Source organism: Pogona vitticeps, chromosome 3 (assembly GCF_051106095.1).
Source record: "Pogona vitticeps strain Pit_001003342236 chromosome 3, PviZW2.1, whole genome shotgun sequence".
NCBI classification, from domain to species: Eukaryota; Metazoa; Chordata; class Lepidosauria; order Squamata; family Agamidae; genus Pogona; species Pogona vitticeps.
Window position 1 is genome coordinate 26,012,312 of NC_135785.1, and position 15,372 is coordinate 26,027,683.

The window sequence follows — 15,372 nt, forward strand, 5'->3', positions numbered from 1 at the left end:
TGATATAGGACATGTCCCAGGAAGTCCGGGGACTGCATACGTGTCTGGAGTGGCGGCATGTTGTTGACCCCATTCGAAAATAAAAGGTAAAGGTGATTCTCAAGGTGAAGAAAAGTGGTGAGACTCAAAGAAATCTATTCATGTGGTGTAAGGTAAATGTTCTGCCTTCGCACTGACACTATGTGAACAGCTATGGTATTCTGCAGCAGTGGTTTCCAGCCTTAGGTCTCTAGATGTTTTTGGAGTAAAACTCCCAGAAGTCTTCACTACTAGCTGTGCTGGCCTGGATTTCTGAGAGCTGTAGTCCCAAGAACATCTGGAGTTTGAAAGCATTGTTCTACAGTGTTTGTGTGGTCTTCACTTACAGCTCAGACTCCATTGGTGTAGGTACCTTTTGCTGTCAAGGATGGGGGGAAGGTAGCCTACTCCCAGTATTATGCTGGGTTGGTTTCAGAGGTAGAGAAAGGTACTTGTGCAACCTGGATGATGTCTCTGTTACCAAATGGCAATGTTACTGTCTAACCACCAAGTCTTTGGAATGGCAAAGGATAGGAAAGTTTTTTCCCCCGACCTTCTGAAGTGAGTTGTTTCCCTCTCACGAATGCTTCAGCTTCTTTCTGTAATGCTTCTGCTTTGTTGCATAGCTGCCACTCTTGAATCATGTGCACTAGTCAATACTTCCCTTTTTTAGTTATACCTTCGCTACTAGCTGAAGGTAGTGCCTTTTAGTTTAAACCCTCCTTGCAATTTTCTCTCTGAGTAAAATAAGAAACATTTTGAGCTTCTTTCCATTTTACAAAATGTTGAAGAAGGAGATACACATCACAATGGAACTGTGCTTTTTTCTCTCTCTCGCTCTAAAAGCTTCATTCACCCCTGAAAAAAAACCCTATATGGGACATATCTATATATTAAAATGGTTGGCAACAAAATTATTCCTTCTCCTTTAAGAATTTTTAAAGTGCTTTAGTGCAGCTATTTTTTTAATCTGATTTTTCTGCGTTGGCTTTCATTTCCTGATCAGGATGAAATATGCTTTTTAAATAGTTGCTGGTACTGCCTCATAGTTGGCTTTGTATTCCACTGTAAATACTCTTCTGCATGTTTTACATTCATGGGACTGTTCTTCTTAGTGTGGCAGGATATACCATACAGACAGATGGATGTTTTCAAATAATACATCATGGTTAATTTTATCAATGTATGTTATGTGTCCATGTTGGTGGAAGACCAGTCTAAGAGCTAAACATTCCAAACAGTGCATTCCTCTGAACCACTGATCCAATCCGTTTTTGGACATGTCTCTCTTTCACCCATGTTCCTCTTTGGGCACGTCTCTGACAACAATGCTTCTGAACATTTTGCGTCTCATTCGGTAGGGTAGTGGCCAATTTAGAAAAGCAGGGTCTTCTAAATTATAACACTGCTTTCAATCATGCCCCTTCACAGACACACCCCTTTGTAAGATTTACAAGCTTCCGAAATTATACAATAAAAAAGAGTTTTCAGTTTATTCTCGAAGACTTTCATGGCCTGGATCCGATGGTTGTTGTAGGTTTTTCGGACTGTTTGGCCATGTTCTGAAGACTTTTCTTCCTAACGTTTCACCAGTCTATGTGGCTGGCATCTTCAGAGGATAGGAGTTGGAACTCTGTCTGGTGTTCTCTTGTAGTGTAGCTGAGTATTTGTAGCTGTGGGATCAACTTTTTGTCCTTTTCAGGAGATCACAAGGACCGATAATCACTGCACACAAAAGAATAGCTAATGACACCCATCAATTACAGTGACAGATCATCTCCCCCCCCTTATTATAGCAATACACCCATAACAAAAAAAACACCCTGATCACCATAATCACCCAGTCTTCTGGAGAGAAGGCACCACCCTATATTACCTTCTGTTTTCTATGGCTGGATAGAGCAACGAGATGAAGCACTGCCAGGAGTTGGTAGTTCAATTCCCCACTGTTCCTGCTCGGAGAGGACCCAGCCTTTATGGCCTTGGACAAGCTCTGTGATCTCAGATTGCTACAAAAAGGAAAGAGGCGCAAATTGGTATGGTACATCTATCTAGAAAAACTTGGGAAGAGTTGGCATAATGACCTTGGTGAGACATAATTTATTAATTATCTCAAAATCTACTACATTGTCTAATATAGTTCATAAGCTGCCCAAATTCTGTTTTGGATCAGACTTCTGCCTATACAGTGGTGCCTCGCAAGACAATGTTAATTCGTTCTGTTGAAATCGCTGTCTTACTAAAACATCATCTTGCAAAACAAAAAAGGCCCATTGAAATGCATTGAAACCGGTTCAATGTGTTCCAGTGGGCTGGAAACTCACAGTCCAGCGAAGATCCTCCATAGAGCGGCCATTTTCGCTGCCTGTAAAGCGGAGAATCCATCCTGAAAACACAGCGGGGAGCCATTTTGCACAGCGGGAGGCCATTTTAGAACTGTTGATCAGCTGTTTCTGAATCATCATTTAGCAAAAAATCGGTTCCCGAAGCAGGGAACCAATCATCGTTAAGCGAATTTTCCCCACAGGAACATCGTTTTGCGATCGCAAAAGTGATCGCAAAAACTTCATCATAAAGCGGTTTCATTGTTTAATGAGGCAATTGTTAAGCGAGGCACTACTGTATATAATACTTGTCCAGTTACTCTTCTTCCTGATTGTTACTTACAAATAGAGAAAAACCTATTGAGTTATGCTGTTATAAAGTCTTTTGTAGGCTTACATTATAATCATGGTATAATTGTTTTCCCAACATAACATTGAGATAACTACTGTCAGTGGCTCAGGATCTCAGGCTCATTAGATCTCTTAAATAAACCTCTTGAGTTATTTTTCATTTTCCTTTTTATTGGTCTACTGCTGTTAACTGGTAGATAACACCAAAAAAAGGACAAGACTTAGCAGTACTGGGCAGAGAGGGCTTGTTTTAGCAGTGAGTAGGGAGCTCCTCAATCTGGGAACCACAGATTTGGCAGCATCAGTGATGTGAACTGGCTGCAGAGAATCAATATATTAACAGATAACTGCATCCCACCAGCTGCTGAAGCTGTGGAAAAAGACTCAGTTCTGCAGTTCATTGCTTTGTGAGTCTGTTCCACCAGCAAGAGGAGAGATCGCCTCCTTCTTGCCCCACCCTGCTTTGTCCTGTGACACTACAGTGGTGCCTCGCTTAACGAGCGCACCGTTTAATGAAGAATCCGTATAGTGATCCCTTTTTGGGGATCACTATACGGATCTGCCCCAATCGCCACACTCGCTTTGCGACGATTGGGGCGTCCGGCGGCCATTTTGGAGCCGCTGAACAGCTGATCAGCGGCTCCAAAATGGCCGCCGCATGACCCGAAATGGCCCCTATCAGTGTTTTCGCGCCCTCCCCTTGCTTACAGAGGTCGCGAAAACGCTGCGGGGGGGCATTTCGGGCCATCCGCGGCCATTTTGGAGCCGCCGATCAGCTGATCGGCGGCTCCAAAATGGCCGCCGGACGCGAAAACATCGCTGGAGGGGTAAGTTTGGACGCTTATTGGAACGCATTAAACTAAGTTTAATGCGTTCCAATAGGCTTTCCTTACCCGCACAGCGATGTTTTCGTATAGCGAAGGTTAATCCGGAACGGATTAACCTCGCTATACGGGGCACCACTGTAATTGGAACTCTGGATGACAATTATAGCACGTGCATGTAAATTTTACCAGCAAATAGTCTGGAAAGACCCCTGTTATATGGAACCTAATAGTCAAATTGGAATCCCCATTGTTGCAAGATCTTAAGATTTGTAGCAAGTCATGTGTGAGTCTGGTTATTTGAGCACACATTATCCACCTGACGTTTACAACCCTGCAATTAAGAATTTATGGTCAGTGTCGATGACATCTGCTTCAGCGAACTGCTGCGAGAATGGATGCTTCCCCCTGCCTCCTTAAATTACTACAGATTATTCATACCATCTTGAAGAAGACAGGAAAGAAGCATAATCCATCAAGATCTGGCCATCTGCATGGAACTGAAGAGTTTCTCCTGGCTCTTTATAGCTCCTAGGAAGGAAGATAGACACCTCCTGTTATTACAGCAGAGGTACCATTTGTTTAATTCCCATTAATTAATTAATTAATTGCCCTGTTATTTATTGTTCAGTTTTAGTTACTTAAGTTTAATAGGGTCTCCTTGCCATATTGATTTATTTAAATCATTTACATTTTTTATCTAACTAATTCCTTATTGTTGGGGTACTAATGCTGTAAAGGGACTTTTCCAAGGTGTTTTACTGGAGTGTGCTAATTTTAGAGTGGATAATTGGGTAATCACTGATTTCTCAATTTATTATATCATGTTTTTCTTCAGACCAGGTATAGTAGGGGCAGCTGAGTGGTAGCGGATTGAAATAACACTTGGTATTTCATCATGGACAACATTTTTGAGAGCAGGCCTATACCAGTAATGGGAGGTACAACTTTAGGTGGACAACAGGCCTTTACAGGAGATCACGCCCCAGATGTATAATATTTGCTCTGTGTGTTGGTCCTCCTCTCAACTGGCAGAATCAAAGGTAACCCTATCAGTTGACCTTCTGATCTACACACATGCCTGGTAACTACCAAGTTGGTCCAAAATAGGGGATGGGGAGAGGAAAGGAGAGTAGCCCTTTCCCAGTTATGGCACCCAGATGATTAAATCCAGCATAACGGCAGGCCAGAGGAGCAGGTGGTGGTGTTGCCATAGTCCATAGGAACTCCATTAATATTGCCAGGATCTCTGTTCTTTTGAGCCCAGGTCTGGAGTGCCTTCCACCTCATGCTGGATCACTGGGATAGAATGGGACTGGTGTTGATGTACTGCTCTCACTTCGACCCAATATAGTCTCTACCAGAACTGATGGAATACATCTCTGCTTCTGTATTGAGGTCCCCAAGACTTTTGCTTTTGGAGGACTTCAATAAACATGCAGAAAAACAGCTGACTGGAGCAGGTCTGGAGTTCGTGGCTACCATGGCCGCCATGGATCTGTCCCAATATGCTATGGGACTTGTACATATTGCAGGTCACACCTTCAATTTGGTTTTCATGTCGAGACAGGAGAAGATGATCTGAAGATGGTAAACCTTCAGACCTCCCCCTTTTCATGGTCAGATCATCTCCTGACATTCGGATTCTGTGCAACTGAAACCCTTGGCAGGTTGGAGTGACCTATTACCTTTGTCTGCCACTGAAGATTAATGGATCTGACTACTTTTCCAAAAAAGGGAGGGAGATCCAGCTGATACGTTTGACACTTCTCTTGATGCTCTGGTCAGGTAAAGGTAAAGGTAAAGGTTCCCCTTGACAATTTTTTGTCCAGTTGTGTTCGACTCTAGAGGGCAGTGCTCATCCCCGTTTCCAAGCCATAGAGCCAGCATTTTGTCCAAAGACAATCTTCCGTGGTCACATGGCCAGTGCGACTTAGACACGGAACGCTGTTACCTTCCCACCGAGGTGGTCCCTATTTATCTACTTGCACTTGCATGCTTTCGAACCGCTAGGTTGGCGGGAGCTGGGACAAGCAACGGGCGCTCACTCCGTCGCGTGGATTCGATCTTATGACTGCTTGGTCTTCTGACCCTGCAGCACAGGCTTCTGCGGTTTAGCCTGCAGCGCCACCACATCTGGTCACCTACTGGTTATTCAGAGCTGACTTGAACTGTAGACATGGTCGCCCCTGAACACCCTCTTTGATGCAGACCCTGGCCTTCTCCATAGTTTATGGAGGAGTTAAGGGTGACAAAGTGTTTATGAAGAAAGCTGGAGTACAGATGAAGGAAAGCTTTCACAGAACTCAACCCAATGGTGATCAGGAAAGCATCCAGAAGATATCAGAATAAACTGAGGCAGCTTTTGGCCATTGGGTAGAACCCTTCCATGTAGTTCATTGGCTTGTTTATTACAGACAGAAATAATCTGTCCATCTAGAAGATGTTGAGAGCTGCAACCTACTGGCAGCCTGCTTTAGATCCAAGGTTAAAAACCTTTGTCAGGACCTTGATTCATTGTTTATATCAGTAGGTCTGATGGAAATGTGCAATGCACCATCTAGTGAATCAGTTTCCGTTAGTATGACCTGAGGATGTGTACAAGAGAGTTGCATGTTGCAATGCTACCACCCCTTTTCTAGAACCTTGCCCATCATGGTTCTTACAATCAAGAAAGGAAATGACAGAAGAATGAGCTACTTTTATAATTAATGCAATCCTATGGGACAGTCATTTACTTTCCAATCTAAAGAAAACTATTCCAAAGAAAACTAATTTAGCAATGCATGATCTTTACTATAGGTCCATTGCCACCATTCCACTCCTGAGCAAGTTGGTTGAGAGGGTGGTGGCTGACCAATTGCAGGCATTCTTAGAGGAAATGGATAGCCTAGATCTATTTCAATCAGAGTTCAGGCAATGGAATGGGACTGAAGTGGCAATGATCACCTTGGAAGACTATCTCCTGAGACAAACAGAAGGAGTGTAACACTGCTGGTCCTCATGGATTTTTTTTTTTTTGGTCTTCTTTGAAACTGTTAACAATGGTATCCTTCTGAGCTGACTGAGATGGGAAGGGGTTCCAAGTTTCAGTGGTTCTAGTCCTTCCCCAAGGGCTAATCAGATGGTACAGCTTGGAGAGGCAGTGTTTTCACCCCTCGAGATCTCTGTTATGGGATTCCTCAGGGATCACCCATTTACCCAATGTTTTATAATAACTGTATGAACCCCCTGGGAGAATTTGGAGTTCATTGTCATCAATATGTGGATGACACACAGCTCTGACTCTCCTTTGCTTCATCTGAATATGGTGTTGTACAGGTCCTTGAGTACTGTTTAGCATTGATAACAGAGTGGACAAGGGTCAGTAAACTGAAACTGAATCCAGACAAGACGGTGATCCTACTGTTAGGAAAATCAATTGACTGATTTGAGGAATATGTTCCTGGCCTTGATGGGGTTACACTCCTCCTGAAAGATTAGATCCACAGCTTGGAGGTACTCTTGGACCCAGCTTGCTTTGTGGAAATGCAAATATCTGCAGTGGCCAAAAGTGCCTTTTATCAACTTTGGTTTATTGCCCAGGTGCACCACCATCTGGATAAGAAATTACTAAAAGGAATGGTTTGTGTGTTGGTAATCTCGAAAATAGACTACTGTAATGCTCTCTACATGATTCTGCCCTCCACATCAGGACGGAAATATAAGAAGGTCCAAAATGTGGCAGCCAGATTAATTACGGGTATCAGCAGATATGAACACATATCTCTAGTCCTGGCTTCTTGTTAGTTTCTGTAATCAATTTATGATACTGGTCATAACCTGTAAAGTGCTTAATGGTTTAGGACATAGGTTCCCAAACTTTTTTGCCCCATAGACTACTTGCCAACTTATTTGTTTTCTGTAGACCCCCTGTGCAATTGTAATGACTACAAAATATGTATAAAATTTTGTACTTACTTTTCTTAGGCACTCCTAAAGAAGATGATTTTGATTCACTTGACTTTTACCTATTTTCTATCCATATTTTTGAACTTATTTTTAAGCCACTTTTCTTCTCAAAACTCAAAAAGCAAGTGAACATCTCTAACACTCCTATTTATCAATTATGAATCAAACAAGTCCATCCAAAGCTTTGATACAAGTCAACAAGTACGTATGCGTGCGATGTGTGTGCCCGTATAACTCAGTAATCAGAAATGACAAAATGTCCTCAATCCCATTTACAATGCACCGACATTTACCATAAAATTTTACCAATAATTTTAGGAACTTACACATGAATATAGCACACCACAATATAGATAGTACATGGTACCTAATTAAATAATATTATGAAATATTATGTACACAGAGTCTGAGTTTAGTGTAGTTACGGATCGCCTAAATATTTATTATGATCTGCCTAATCCTAATGGGATCTGCTCACATAGACACCCATTTACATCTTGTGCACCCCCCTTTTTTTTGCTCTCTGACATGGACCACCTGCAAGTCAAAATTGGTCCTTATGTCTCTCCCACAAAATAGCTTCCTGTCTCACCTACTCTTCAGAGTCCTTGATGTTAAGAATTGCTAACTCCCAAGGAGACCAAAAAAGAGAGTCAGCACTAGGAATTGAACTTTCTCAGTCCTGGCCTCTTCCCTCTGGAATAAGTATTCTGCAGACATTCACGAAGTGCCATCCCTCTCAGTTTTTAGGAGGCTCATTATGACAGAATTATATAAAGCTGCTTTTTACTAGTGGTACATATTGACCTAAGATGTTCAAATGGGTTTTAATGTGTGTCTTTCTATTTAAAGGTAGGTTCATTGTTTTAGCTAGTGACAGGGTTTATTGTGCAGCATTTTTTAATACAGTACAGTACTGTGTTTTTATTGTAAGTTGTAAACAGTCTAGAGAGTAATGACACTATTAGGGCAATATAGAAGTGGAACAAACAAACAAATGGGGTAATTATATTGGTACCAATTGCTCAGATGTTGTTGCCTTCTCTCAAAATTTATGGCAAAAGTTCTGCCCTCTTCTAATCAATCTCTTTAGCCAAAAATTGACCTTTGCATATGAATTATACAATTTTTGACAGTGAAAGAGAAGGACTAATGAAGCAGAAAATTAAAATTATTGTGGAGCTGTAATTCTTAGCTGTATTAAAATATTCTTATTTGAGGAGTTTGTAAAGGGAGATGATACATTCTATGAATTGAGGTTAAAGCGCAGATTATCGTTTCTTGCTTTTGGAAGAGAAAACACTAGTCTGATGGGACCATTGCTTGGACTAGATATCAGATCAAATTAGGCATCCTTTAGTCTTGAGAAACTATGGTAATGTGCTCTGTATGGAGGACTTGGAACAGCATCTAGTGTGCCTGAGAAGGCCAATTGGAGATTGACAATCCCTTCCACATTGAAGACAATGTGGAAGGCTCCCTGATTTTGCTGCTTTCGGGACTGCCTCTTTGCCTTGGCCTGCTGGACAAGGGTCTCTTCAAATTGGGAGAGGCCATGATGCACACACTCAGATGTCAAGGCTTCCCATCTCTTGAAGTCCCTTCCTAAGGCCTTCAGACTAGATATAAGACAGCTTCATAAACTCAGTTAGGGTAGGCATGTGATTTCCTTTACTTGTAGAAATTGAATATGTTATCATTCCTATAAAGTGTTTTGGCTTACCTTTCTTTAGTGTGTCTGACAGCTTTATGACTGTATTTCATAGCAAGAGCAAATCCAGTGTAGCATCTGTGGACATAGTATCTTAAGAACATATTATTAACATCCACTCATAATTTTTCAGATATTTTAATAATAAGCTGAACTATATTTTACAAAACCCTTTAAAAATGTTTCCTCTTTATGGCTGTTGTGGGTTGCTTTCTGGAGTTTTTCATTGAGTAGCTTGCCATTTACAACACTGTTGATAACAAAGTAGAACGTGAACCAACCCCAAAGGACTGAGATTGCTCCCCGATGAATCTGTCTAAGCCAAACTTGTTTGCTTGGACAGGTGTTGCAAAGCAGGGTTGTTTTTTGCCTCTCTTTCTGGACAGCATAATTATAATCTGAGAAGCTTTCTTCATGGGCACAGCTGCTTCACATCAACAGTGATGGACAGTTCTTGCAATTCAACATAAATCTTACATGTTAGCCTCCTAGATGCTGTGTTGGTTTCCTTGTTTACTTTTTGAAATGAACTAATGCAGCCACCCTTTCTCCACATGTATGGTAACAGGTAGAACTTCTCATCTTATTTTTTTAAGGTTCTAAGTAGAGTTTATGATGTTTGCCTGCAGTATATTTAAAAAGGAAACCATTGTTTCATCATTCTAGCTCCTGCACTTACCAGGATGGTACTCCAATTTTTGTGAGAAGAAAGTAGCACCTCAGAGTTACACAGACCCATTCATACTTGTTGAAACAGCCCTGATAATTGCTTTGTGTCTATGTGAGAAGTGGTTAACTGATGCAGAAAAGAGTCAGCTTCTGGGATTTTTCCATGCTTGGTGCCACTTTGTGATTTATTTTATTATTTATTTATTTATTTATTTGATTTATACCCCGCCTATCTGGTCCGAAAGGACCACTCTAGGCGGCTAACAACCATAAAAATAATACAAGACAACGTAGGTAGACAATTCTAAGAGATGAAAGCACTACATTAAATCACATAATACGTAAGACAAACAAAAAGAAAAAGAGGGGGGGTCAAGAGGTGTATGATGGAAAGGCCTGCCAGAATAACCATGTCTTTAATTGCTTCTTGAAGATACCCAGTGAGGGAGACCCGTGGATCACAGGAGGTAAGTTGTTCCAGAGGCGAGGAGCCACCGCCGAGAAGGCCCGATCTCTTGTCTTCTCCTTCCGGGCCTCCCTCGGCGTTAGGCTCCTCAGTCTCACCTCCTGGCTCGCGCGAGTGACACGGGTAGATCTTGGTGGGAGTAGGCGTTCCGCCAAGTATCGAGGCCCTAAACCGTTTACCGTGATTGGTAACAAGCACAAGAGGGCATCCTGTACATCATCTTGACTGCTGCCATATGTGTCGTCAGCATTCTCTTCACTATGTTACATTTGGCATTGTTTTTCCTGCTGGCAATGAAGACATGATAGTGTGCAGAAATATCAAGCGATTTCCTGACATTTTGAATCGCAGATATGAAAGTAAAATATCCCATATTCATAAACCTGAGGGTTTTTTTAAAAAAAGAATTACATTTCCTTAGATAAAATTAAAATGGAGAACTCCATATCCCAAGTATAGGCCCATATATTTAATTAAGATGTGACAAATAGAGGGTTTGAATTATTTTTAATTCACGAATGATTACTCGGTCTCTGAAAATAAATTTCATTCCCTCAGGCTAACTCATTGAATAAAATTGAGTCACTAATTTTAAAATTTATTTCTGCATGATTAACTTAATGAGATGGCATTGAGCAGCAACTGCAATGGAGAGTTGCAGTACAGTACTGTGATTCATTGATGCCTGCACTTGCCCTAAAAATTGTGATATGTAGTATAAAGAAGAAAAATCCAGATGTCAGTTTTGGAGAAGCATATTTCAACAGAGAGAAGATTTGTGAATAATGCAAAACCCCCTTTTTAACAGAAAAAAACCACTCTTATGTTACCTAATGGCCATTAAAAAAAGATTATTTGGGGGCGATGTTGCTGGAGATTGAAACATGGAAAAATTGCATCAAAGCCCCCATGAAGGCTCCTGGATTATTTGAGCAAATGCAAATTTAAGAAGTTTTAATTAAAAATAATATATTTTTTTAAAAAATTAAAAGACCTTTGTGATATTGAGGTGCTTAGGGGGCTTCATGTAAGTCAATGGATTGGGTTGTACTTTGCCCGTTGTTGTCTAAAAAAATCTGTAGCCAGCAGGCCCCTGACAGGACATTATGGGAGTTGTTGCGCCAAATTAGGGATGGATATGAATTGCTGATTTGTCCCTCAGCCCAATGGGTGTTCCACCGTTCCAAGCCCTGCCTCCTCCAGTGGGCACCCACTCAGAGGCAGTGCCTGGAGGAAGTGGGGGGAAGGAAGGCACAGAACACCTGTTGGACTGACGGCCGAACCAGCAGTTCATGCCCATTTCTAGACCGAGATTTCTTGAAGGTCAAAGATTTATTCCATGGCTGGGGAGAGGGGTTTAAGAAACCACCTAATCAAATCAGGGTGTTGACTGGACAGAGATCCAAGCCTGACATGCCTTGGGCTACTGAATGAATTCAAGAATGACTTGAAATTGAAGCTAGGGGCTCTGTGCTGTTAATGAAGATGGAACACAGTGACTTCCAGGATCCTTGTAGTGCCAGATGGGTAACCCAGGTGTTCTTGCACTGCAATTCCCAGAAACCCAGGCCAGCAGAGCTGGTGGTGAAGGCTTCTGGGAATTGCAGTCCAAGAACACGTGGGTTACTTAAGGTTGGGAGCCACTTTCTTCGAAGAAAGAAGACCGAAACAACATGCAGTTTTTAATACTTGGCTTATAGGTACTTTGTCACCATTCATTCTTGTCTCCATGGAGTATTTTTAAGTTAAACAAATACGGCGAATAGTAAAATGAAGTTCAAGACCCTTGCAGTTACTTTCTCGATTCTGCTAGTTTAAGACAGTTTGTTATGGAGCTGGGCCAGAAAAGTGAGAAATGGCATCTGTTGGCAGTAACAGAGAATTATGCCGGATGTGTCATGGGGCACAGGTGAGCAGTTGGGTGAATCACGGATGCTTCTGCTTATGTCTATAGGGGAACACATGTGGGGAATACACATACAGCTTGTGCATCTTTCCCAGGTGGGTTGTGCTTGGCAGGGCTTTACAGAACAACCGTCTGTCCTACTTTGGAGCTTGGAAAAATGATTGTAGCAATTCTGCCCCCCCCAAAAAAACAGTTTTTCTGAGCTGTGCTCTCCTTTATGATGGACCATTTTCTGTTTGACAGCTTTCTGTATGGAGACGGTCTATATAAAGTCCAGGTGAAAGAGACCCGAAGAAGGTAAATCAAAAGCCCTGCCATTGCTCCTAAAACCTGACTGACTGAGCAGGGATACAAATCACTTGGCCACAGGCCCCTCCCTCCATATGTTTGTATTTATTTCAGTTAAGTAATTTCATTTATATTTACATCTACCTGTCCTATTTGCATTTGCAATTTTAAATTTTAATTTGCATGTGGAAATTTATGCTACTCTGCCCTTTTTTGGGAGGGGGGGTCATGTGTTTTCTCTTTCTAGTGGTATGGAAGTGGCTATTCTAAATATGTCACCCCAAGATCTGATGTCATCCAGTTAGTAAACTCAGTAGCCCAGTTTCCACAAGGAAGATGACTATCTCTTATATTTTATATCTTTAGAGCAAGCTTTATTATTACAGTATTGTCATCCTGTCTCTCCATATTCAAACGTTTATGGAAACATGGTAAAATAATTCTCACGACCCATCTCAGGAGTCCTGTTCTCCTTTCCTGTATGCGCTGCATGTGAGGAGCAGATGGGGAGTGAGCTTCCTGTCTCCAGCCTTACCTTGCCATTCCTAGGGCCTTCTGCCCATGGAGATCCTCTGTGAGTCTCCATGAACATTTAGAACTGTAGAAACATCTGTTTGCTACCTTAAGGACAGCCTCCACAGATAGCTGAGACAGTCCATTGACCTTCACATGGAAAGATCATGAAGATTACAAGGCTGGGGGCAGAGTTAGCGTGCTCATTTCCCACTTCCATCCTCTTGCGTTCAGCTTACATACGAGGAAAAAGCCTGCATAGAGCTCATGTTGTTTAATTACACACCCTGTTAAAAATGCTAGAATACACTGTTGAAGGCTGGGCTCAAAGCATTGTTGCTCAGGTGTTTTCTTTATTTAAATACTTGCTCAGTACCTTTAAGAGCCTTACCTACCTAAAAATGGCTGCTGCTTTATATCTGGGCATGTTTTTGAAAAAGCAATGATATGTCAGCAGAGAATGTGCTCTCTCTCTCTCTCTCTCTCTCTCTCTCTCTCTCTCTCTCTCTCACACACACACACACACACACACACACACACACACACAGAGAGAGAGAGAGAGAGAGAGAGAGAGAGAGAGAGAGAGATTGTCAGCGCATGCAAAAGTAACCATATGGAAAGGTCTCAGGTTACTTATTAGCTCATTGAAAATGTATGACCAGTGTTAATCATACAGTTGTCACTTTGTGTCTCATTACATTCTGCCCCAACCCCATAATCAGTCAAAGAAAGCTCCTGTCAAATAAAAAATGTTTGTATCATAGGTTTCTTGAAACCCCTTACCCTTTTTAAGGAAGGGGTGGTTTTAGTCAAGCAGTTCGAGCTTTACAACTGTTGTGTTTAACCTGAATGGCACAGATCTTGGTGGATATATTTTAGAAATTGAAAGTTGTTTGTGGCTTTCAAGAAAATGGAGATATTATGTACCTGTAACAAAATAAGGAGAATTCTGACTGTTACGGAACTGTTGTCCCAGCTTTCTGCTTGATAAATTAAGTATTGTGCAGAGTACAATATGTTACGAGAGGAAACCGCCCCCAGAAAAATCCCCGAAACCCTTAAGGACTAGAATACTTTTGAATGGCATAAACTGAAGTGGTGAATTGCTACTAACTAGCAAATTGCTTCTTATATCCCTCATAGCACAGCAGTTGCACATATTGGTCTACAATGATTGATACAAGTGGTGACTCATTCATTCAGCGGCAGTTTGCTGCTGCAATTTATGCTATTGCACTTAACACTGGCTTAATTGACTTGGCTTAATTGATGCTAAATGTTAAAACCTCTGTAGTACTGGATCATTAATGGTGTGCATCTGAGTGGATTCTTATTATTTCAAGACTGTAACACAAAGTAAATTAACCCTCACACTTTCTTGAAGGTTTTTCAGTGTGAGAAAATCAGTGAGTAAAATGACTGAATGACAGCTGTTCCCTGGGGGGACATGGTGGTGCTGCAGGTTAAACCACAGGAGCCTCTGTGCTGCAACGTCAGAAGACCAGCCATCGAATCCACGCAACAGAGTGAGCTCCTGTTGCTTGTCCCAGCTCCTGCCAAGGTAGCAGTTCGAAAGCATGTAAATGAGAGTAGATAAATAGTGGGAAGGTAATGGCATTCCGTGTCTAGTGATGCTGGCCACATGACCATGGAAACTGTCTACGGACAAATACTGGCTCTATGGCTTGGAAACGGGGATGAGCACCGCCCCCTAGAGTTGGACACGACTGGACTAAATGTCAAGGGGAACCTTTACCTAGCTGTTGCCTGTGTAGAATGAAGCACAAGTGAGGTGTTCTTCTGTTTTTTATGCCTAGCTATAAGGTATGAACAGGAGTGACTCTAAGTGTTGACAGCAACCTTTGCTAATCTTGGCTTCCTAGGTAATGGTGTCTTACTATCCCCAGCCAGAATGGCCAATGGTTAAGAATGATGGGAATTGTAATTTAACCACATCCAGAGACAAAAACTGATAAAAGGTTAACCTTTACCCTTCTTGCTGTAGGAGACCAAGAGGTGATACAATCCGGGCAAGGATACACTGGTGGATTTGTGCTGACTCATATAAACTGGACAGAAGGAAGAGCAACTGTTGTGGATAATGACTTGTATGGGTGTGTTATAATTGGGGGAAACCTGGGATGATGTGGATACTTATTCATAGAGGAGAGTCTGTCATAGACTGTTAGGACAGAAGTCTGCTTAGAACCTCCAAGGTCAAAGTCCCATGTTCCTTCAACAGATTTCTATCTCTGGAGTAACTAGAGAGAGCTATACCTTAAAGCCTTCCCTTAAGTTTGCTTGAAACATCTAATTGGCTGCTGTGGGATGCTGGATTAAGTGATTTTGAT

At 41.8% G+C, this 15,372-nt stretch overlaps 1 protein-coding gene across 2 annotated transcripts in view; it reads left to right on the top strand.

Annotated features, from left to right (window-relative positions):
• The window catches only part of PLCH1 (phospholipase C eta 1), a 167,225-nt gene that overhangs the window by 39,501 nt on the left and 112,352 nt on the right, over positions 1-15,372 (top strand). The window lies entirely within an intron of this gene.